The sequence below is a fragment of the Mycteria americana genome, chromosome Z (assembly GCF_035582795.1).
Source record: "Mycteria americana isolate JAX WOST 10 ecotype Jacksonville Zoo and Gardens chromosome Z, USCA_MyAme_1.0, whole genome shotgun sequence".
NCBI classification, from domain to species: Eukaryota; Metazoa; Chordata; class Aves; order Ciconiiformes; family Ciconiidae; genus Mycteria; species Mycteria americana.
The window spans coordinates 17,482,367-17,489,631 of record NC_134396.1 but is presented as its reverse complement, the minus strand read 5'-3'; positions in this window follow the sequence as shown (position 1 = coordinate 17,489,631).

Below are 7,265 nucleotides of genomic sequence, written 5' to 3'. Positions count from 1 at the left end.
GCATCTACCACCTCTCTGGGAAACCTGTTCCAGTGTTTCACCACCCTCACTGTAAAAAATTTCTTCCTTATATCTGGTCTGAATCTACCCTCTTGTAGTTTAAAGCCATTACCCCTTGTCCTGTTGCAACAGGCCCTACTAAAAACTTTGTCCCCATCTTTGTTATAAGCCCCCTTTAAGTACTGAAAGGCCACAATAAGGTGTCCCTGGAGCTTTCTCTTCTCCAGGCTGAACAACCCCAGCTCTCTCAGCATTTCCTCACAGGAGAGGTGTTCCAGCCCCCTGATCATTTTTGTGGCCCTCCTCTGGACCCGCTCCAACAGGTCCATGTCTTTCCTGTGCTGAGGGCTCCAGAGCTGGACGCAGGACTCCAGGTGGGGTCTCACCAGAGCAGAGTAGAGGGAGAATCACCTCCCTTGACCTGCTGGCCACGCTTCTTTTGATGCAGCCCAGGTCATGGCTGGCTTTCTGGGCTGCGAGCACACATTGCTGGCTCATGTCCAGCTTTTCACCCACCAGTACCCCCAAGTCCTTCTCCACAGGGCTGCTCTCAATCCCTTCATCCCCCAGCCCGTATTGATACTGGGGGTTGCCCCGACCCAGGTGCAGGACCTTGCACTTGGCCTTGTTGAACCTTCTGAGGTTCACATGGACCCGCTTCTCGAGCTTGTCCAGGTCCCTCTGGATGGCATCCCATCCCTCAGGTCTGTCAACCACACCACTCAGCTTGGTGTCATCTGCAAACTTGCTGAGGATGCACTCGGTCCCACTGTCTATGTCACTATTAAACAGTAGTGGTCCCAGTATGGACCCCTGAGGGTCCATATGTAGGTAAGCAGCTGCGGGATGTAAGTCCCCACTACTGGCTGCTAGTGGGGCCCGGTGAAACACAGGGAGGAAAGCTACGACACATCAGCTTGCAGGGACGCATTGGAACATGCCAGGTTTTTTGCCTTGAAGCTCCTTGGTGTGTCAAACAACCTGGTTTTAGCCATTAAAATGATTGCATGCTAGATTGCATAGCACTATGAGCCGGCTGCATGCAAACAATGGGAAGGCAAAATCTGTAGGATTGTTGCCACCAGCTGAACCCTGCGGGCCAGACGAGGCTGGTAGAAAAAACGCCTCAGCTACGCTGAGGAGTCAGGAAGTCTCGGGTCCGTCCCGCAGCACGGGGCCCCGAGGAGGGTCTGCAGTGCAGGCTGCACACGTGCAGCGAGCTGGCCCGCAGGGCTGTGCCCCTCCAGCTCACACGGCCGGCAGCAGCAGGGAGAGGACGGAGAGCCATGCGAGCTCCAGGAAAAGGGACTTTGCTTTTTCACTGGCATAAAGCCAGGGCAGTGGCACTGATTTTGGTGCTGTTCGTTCAGATTTGGCTGAGGGCTGAGAGCCCAGCCCAGACCTGGGGCACCAACAAAGCTGTGTAAAATAAAAGGAGAGTGGGGGAGAGTGAAGTGGAAAGGCAGAGGAGTATGGAGATGTTTATCATGTACATCCTGGGGCCTGTGATGTTCCCAGCTCCACTTTCACACTGAGGTGGGTGGGAACATGCCACCGGCAGTGAGGGAGCAATGCCCCTTTTGGTACCCTTCGGTCGGCCTTAGGCGCAGTGCTCTGGCCCGGCTTGTACATGTGGTCTGCAAGTGCCCAGCTGAGTGGGCTGGCTCCGCAGTCTTTCTGAAACACCATGCCAAGGACCAGGGCTGATGCAAGGGTATGAAGCCCTGTCTAGCTCTCCAAGAGGGAGAATGGGGGAGCAGTCCCCTTGTCAGCTCCACTGGTGCTTGTCACGTGCTTAAACTCAACCATATTCTTGCTTGCTCTGCTGGCTTGCAACCAGATTCCTCTGCTCCAGACCCATAAAGTGGAGGAAAGAGTGGTGCTTGGGCTGGTTCACAAATGGGTGGCTGTAGGACTTGCAGGGAGGCTATCTGAGAAGACACCGCCCGGTCCCCCAAAGTACATGTACCAGCCCTAGACCAGCGTCCTGCTGGGAGCGGAGCAGGTCCAGGCTGAAGGACTGACCGCCAAGCTTACAACCTGAGAAGTAGAAAGAGGCTGTGGAAAAACAGCACATCCACTTCAAAGTACCTGGTGAGCAAGATGCCGTTAGCTTGGCAGTTGACGTCTCCATGGAGCAATCACTCCTGCCAGTAGCTGTCCTGCTGCAGCACGGCACGCGCTCGGGCTAGGACCATGTCCCGAGAGGAGAGCTGGCAGAGCGGCTGGAAAAGAGGTACACTGGCCCACGGCATGGTTTACAGACCCATGCTCAGGGCACGATGGTGAGGTCTGCAGAGCACTATGGCCAGCTTCCACAGCCAAACCATTCCTCCCTGCCCTGTCCCCATCCACCGCACCCGTGCAGCTGCCACACGACTCCTGCTTTGGCATGTTGCGTTAAGTGGTGTTTTGTGTGCTGCAACAGAATTTAGGCTATATTAAGATGAAAACACAGTTGTTCTCAATAGCGGTGTGACTGTAACAGCTGCCTCCAGGAGCAACCTCTCTGTGCGTGAGGTTTACACCAGAGACTCCGGGAATCACACATCTGGTTTGCTTTATCTCCCTTCTCTGGGCTCACTGAGGACTAGGCTGTGGATTTACCCTCTAGCCCAGAGTGAAGGACAATTTACCCCCTGGGACAAGCTAGGGACTACATTATAATTCAGCTACTGTCTGAACTATGTTTCTCTGCAGCTCCATGCCCAGCCCAGCCTCCTGCCAGCACATACTGGCCCTGGGAGCTGGCAGGGACACCAGCACACTGCACAGGAGCCACGAGGGGCAGTCCTTCCCTGAGACCCGTCCCCACAGCCCCTACCCGGTGTGGGCCACCAGGAGCATCCCTGGGGCAGCAGAGACCTTCACCACGGATGGGGAGAGCTGGGAGGTCCGTGCAGGGCGAGGCAGACGTTTTACCTGTACTAGAGAGAGAGTGGTTACAGAACAGGCTCAGTCTCCAAAGGTGCTTTTACAATTAGTGTCTGCTGCTGGCAGCGGGCTGGGGGACAGCCGGCTGCTGCTGCCCGAGGGCAGGGACATGGTGCAGACCAGCACGGGGCACCCCTGCCAGCGGCCGCGCAGCCTGCCGGAGACAGTCCCTCCTCCTCCTTGCAGGGCAAGCAGCCGGGACACGGACGGCATTGGGACAGGACGTCAGAGGTCCCCTTCTCCCACGCAGGGTCCCACAGAAGTAGGCTGAGCACCCTGGTTGGTAAGGGCGTGTGGTGGTGCCATAGACGGGCCCTATTTTGACTGTGTGAGCACCCCCCTTGACCCCAGTTCTCCATTTCTGCAACAGAAAATAGCTTCTTGATGAAACATGAGGATGAAAGAGGGAAATGCTTTCACTAAAAATGAAGGGTTCATGGAAAGTAGCAAGGGCTTGGAAACTCCAATTGTGCTCTTTAAAGACAGCAGCGCTGCAGAGAAGATGGTAATGAACACTGATTTTTAGTGTAACTTTGTTACAAACGTGGGTTCCCATGCACCCCTGAGAGCCAGGGTATTTCTGCCCTAACGAGCAAGCTGAAACACAGCCTCGCGTACGCTGCTGAAGGCAGAGCCAGAATACTCCAACACAATAAAAATTCTCCCTTGCCCTCAGGGCTTGGTCTAAAATTGTATCCAAACCTGAACTGAATTATTTCTGAAAGGGTAATTACTTCTTGATTACTTTTTACCAACCTCTAGGCTCCCAGGCTCCAGGCAGAAGTCAAACTGTCAGATGTCAAAAGGGAGAGAGAGAGAGAAAGAAAATGTTCGTGCAGCAACTCCAGCCCAGCTGGAAGAAAGAAGCGCAATAAATCCTTTCTTGTGGGAGCTCCAGACCACCTTCTAGAGGCTGTATTTCTTCTGATGCATTTCTGATAAGCCTCCAAACCCTGACAGGATGCTGACCTGCCCTTGCTGTGCGGAGTGGGAGAGGAGGGGAGAGCTCGGCACCGGCGGGGCATCGCAGACATCAGAGCACACGGAGGCAGACCGTCTCCACCAAGCCGCTCTTTGGCCCCCTGTGGAGGTGGGCTAGGAAGGGGTCTGGTCTTTCTCTGCCACCCCAGCCACAAGCCAGCACAGACCGAGAGGTCGCCCGCCCCGCAAAGTGCTGCTCACCACCAGTGAGGCCCGGTGCCATTGCTGGTGCAGTGCAGAAGGGAACTGGGGTGCGCTCCCCTTGCCAGGGGTCGCCTGCCGGCCCTCGGCCAGACCAGGTGGTGCATTTGCAAACTCCCCCTCCTCTCCGAGCCTCACTCCTCGCAGCAAACACTTCAGGACAGAGGGCTTGAATTCTCCTCTATTTGGCTCTGTCTCGCCTGGGCATGACAGCGACCTTGCACGCTGCCCGGCCAGTTTTCCACATCATCCTGTGCAGCACACAAACCACCCGCATGCAGACATCCCCGCTGGGGCCGGACAACAGTTCATGCAGGCTGGGGATTTTGTAGCCCAGCACATCACCTTTCTGTTGCCTGCTGTCCAAGCCAGGGAGTCCTATCATTGATCACTTTCTCTACACAGAAGCTGCTTCATATTCCTAAATCTTCCTTATCACACTTTTTTTTAACCTTTTCCTTTCTGAGCAGGAGTAATGGGTACTGGACACGGTATTCCTGGAATAAGTATGTTTCTGTTTTCTATGGCGGCATGTGATGCGTTCTGTTTTACTTGTCACTCATTTTAACAGAACCTCACATCCAACTTTCTTAGTATGGAGCTGACGCTAGTGAAGAATTGTCTTCTGTGATTCCAGTCTTCCTGGATTTCTTCTTGAGAGATGTTTGCTCATGGAGAGTATATCCATATGTATGTAAGGCTAGGGTTGTTTCTCCCTGCATGCATATTGCAAAAGGCTCTTTTTAACATTGAATTTCATCATGGCAGTTTATCACCCAGTAATTCATTGTCAGTGAACACTGAGAAAGTAATTTTTCCCCAGCAAAGCTAATGGAATTATGCATGGCTTTTCCTTTGTGGAGCAAATATCACCAGTGCTGCAGCCCATGATCAGACGTCTTGGTTATAGCTGCTGTGAGTGAAGAATGCTGCAAGGAACATGAAGCCTAATTCATTCTCAGAAGAATCTGATCCTGAACATCTTTTATTCCTTTAAGTGTTTTAAATGATGGCTTCCTTCCTTCATTTCTCTTTGATTCAGCAGATGCTATGTAGCATCAGGACTGGTTTGGGTAATGTTTCATACAAAGTCACCATGCACTGGTTGGGTTGGATTTATTTCCATAGGTTCCTTCAACCACAAGGGCACCATATATTTTGTATTCCTCAATATATCAAAGCCTAGTGATAGGATATGAAGTTTCTGTCTGTGTGTATGTGTGTGGGTGTGAGTCCGTTTCTACGATGAGAAAGAAAAATCGGAAGAGGGGACACAACACCAACTGGTGCATTATGTGGGACCTAAGGTTTCCATCTCAAGCATCAGCCCTATCATCTCAAAGAGGCTTTGGGGAGAAACCACAAAATTATATTTTCACGAAACAGTGGAGCACAAATAGGCCTGGCTGAGGGAAAGGAAGGCTCTTGTATTGACTGTAGTGGGTGCTAACATCAGGCAGGACAAAAGGGAGCTGCCATGGGCTTTTAGAACAAGAATAGGGTCAACGGGCTTCTTAAGAAAGCCAAAGCCAAGGTGAAATCTCAAAGGAGATCTGTTTTGTCCTCTTGACCAAATGATCCAATTTCAACAGAAAAATGGTAATTTGGATTTTAGTGCCGTTTCCTCATGTCTGGGTGAGGACTGGCAGACAATTCAGCCTGCTCATGGATCCAGAATGACAACAGTGTGTAATTAATGGGAATAATTGTTATTACTAACTCTGAAACATGCAAAACCTACAAGAAACATACGTAGCGCAAAGAGATGTCCATCATCAAACCACAACAGTTTCATTTGCCCTGAATAGCGGGTGTATGGGCAAGCAGGAATTCAACTAACAGAAGATCACAGGAAATAGAAAAGTGCAGCTTTGACCAGAAAATGACAATACTCCGTGGCTTCCAATTCATGTAGCTGTATTCTGGTGGTATCAAAGTATATTGTGGTGTTGTCTTCACATATTTCTTCAGTTACTGGTTTTCCTTCTCAGACTAAACAGCTATTCTGTTCAAATTCCTTCATTTTTCAAATAATTTAAAGACCTATCTTCTCAGAGCAGATTCCTGTAAAAATGATACATGACTAACAAATTCATATTTATCTTGTTTACTGAGTATCTCAACACCCATTTTTGAGTGCATTCTCCCATTTCATTTTAGAGAAGGTCTGTAAGACTTCTGATGCCACGTGACTGTTTCTTGTACTTATAATTCATTTCATTTAGAAAGAGTTAAACTCTTTAAAATGAACTAGTAGGTGAGTATTCACACAGAATAGAAATACAGGAAGAAATAAAACATACTGAAAAGCTTAAACTAATATTTTATTTTAATCAGGCCTTTTATTTTTCCCTCAAAGGGAAAGAATACACACAGTCAGCATGGTTTCATTTCCTCAGGAGCTGCACAGACCGAGTGTTGTATCAGGTGCTACAGGGACTTCTGTGGGAAGTGTGGTTTCTGTGTTTGTCCTTTATACCTCGTCAGGCAGTGAGTGAAATCTGAGTAACTTCTTGAGACACGACCTGTAAGTTTTTCCCCCCCAGTTTTTTACTGAGGCTGGGTGGAGAAGCAGATGTTGGTGGCTGTGAGGCGAAAGCCAGTGGAAGAGGAGAGGGTGAGGAAGGAGGCTGCAAAATCAACCCCTAGAGCAGGTCAGACTGGGACCCCAGGGCTTGCGGTGACAGGGGCAGGCTCCACGAACAGGCTCTGATTTCAACCATCTCCATTTTGTTGAGAAATGGGAAGAAACAGGAATGATTTTGATTTAGCAACACCTCTTTGGCCAGTTGCTTAACTCAAGTGGCTTGGATCAGGGAGCTGTTTTATTAAAACCAACCATGTTTGCCTGGGTGCATGTTTCAGATAGCTGGCTCTGGTTTGGGCTCTTTTTCATGGGCAGCCACAGGCTCATGCTCCCTTGCTGGCTTCTTTTTGCAGCTCCCTCTGCCCTAGCCTGTGGCCACTAAAAGAGAGTTTCATTGTTAGAAAACCAGGGAATTGGGTTTATTTACTGGGAGTGACCAAGTTAGAGCAGAAGCAGGGGGAGAAAACATAGCTAATATAGTTTATCATTTTGAATAAGCACTGAAACAACTGCTAGCCATCCCCTGCATACTTCACTCCTTGGATCAACAGAGGAGCCCTGC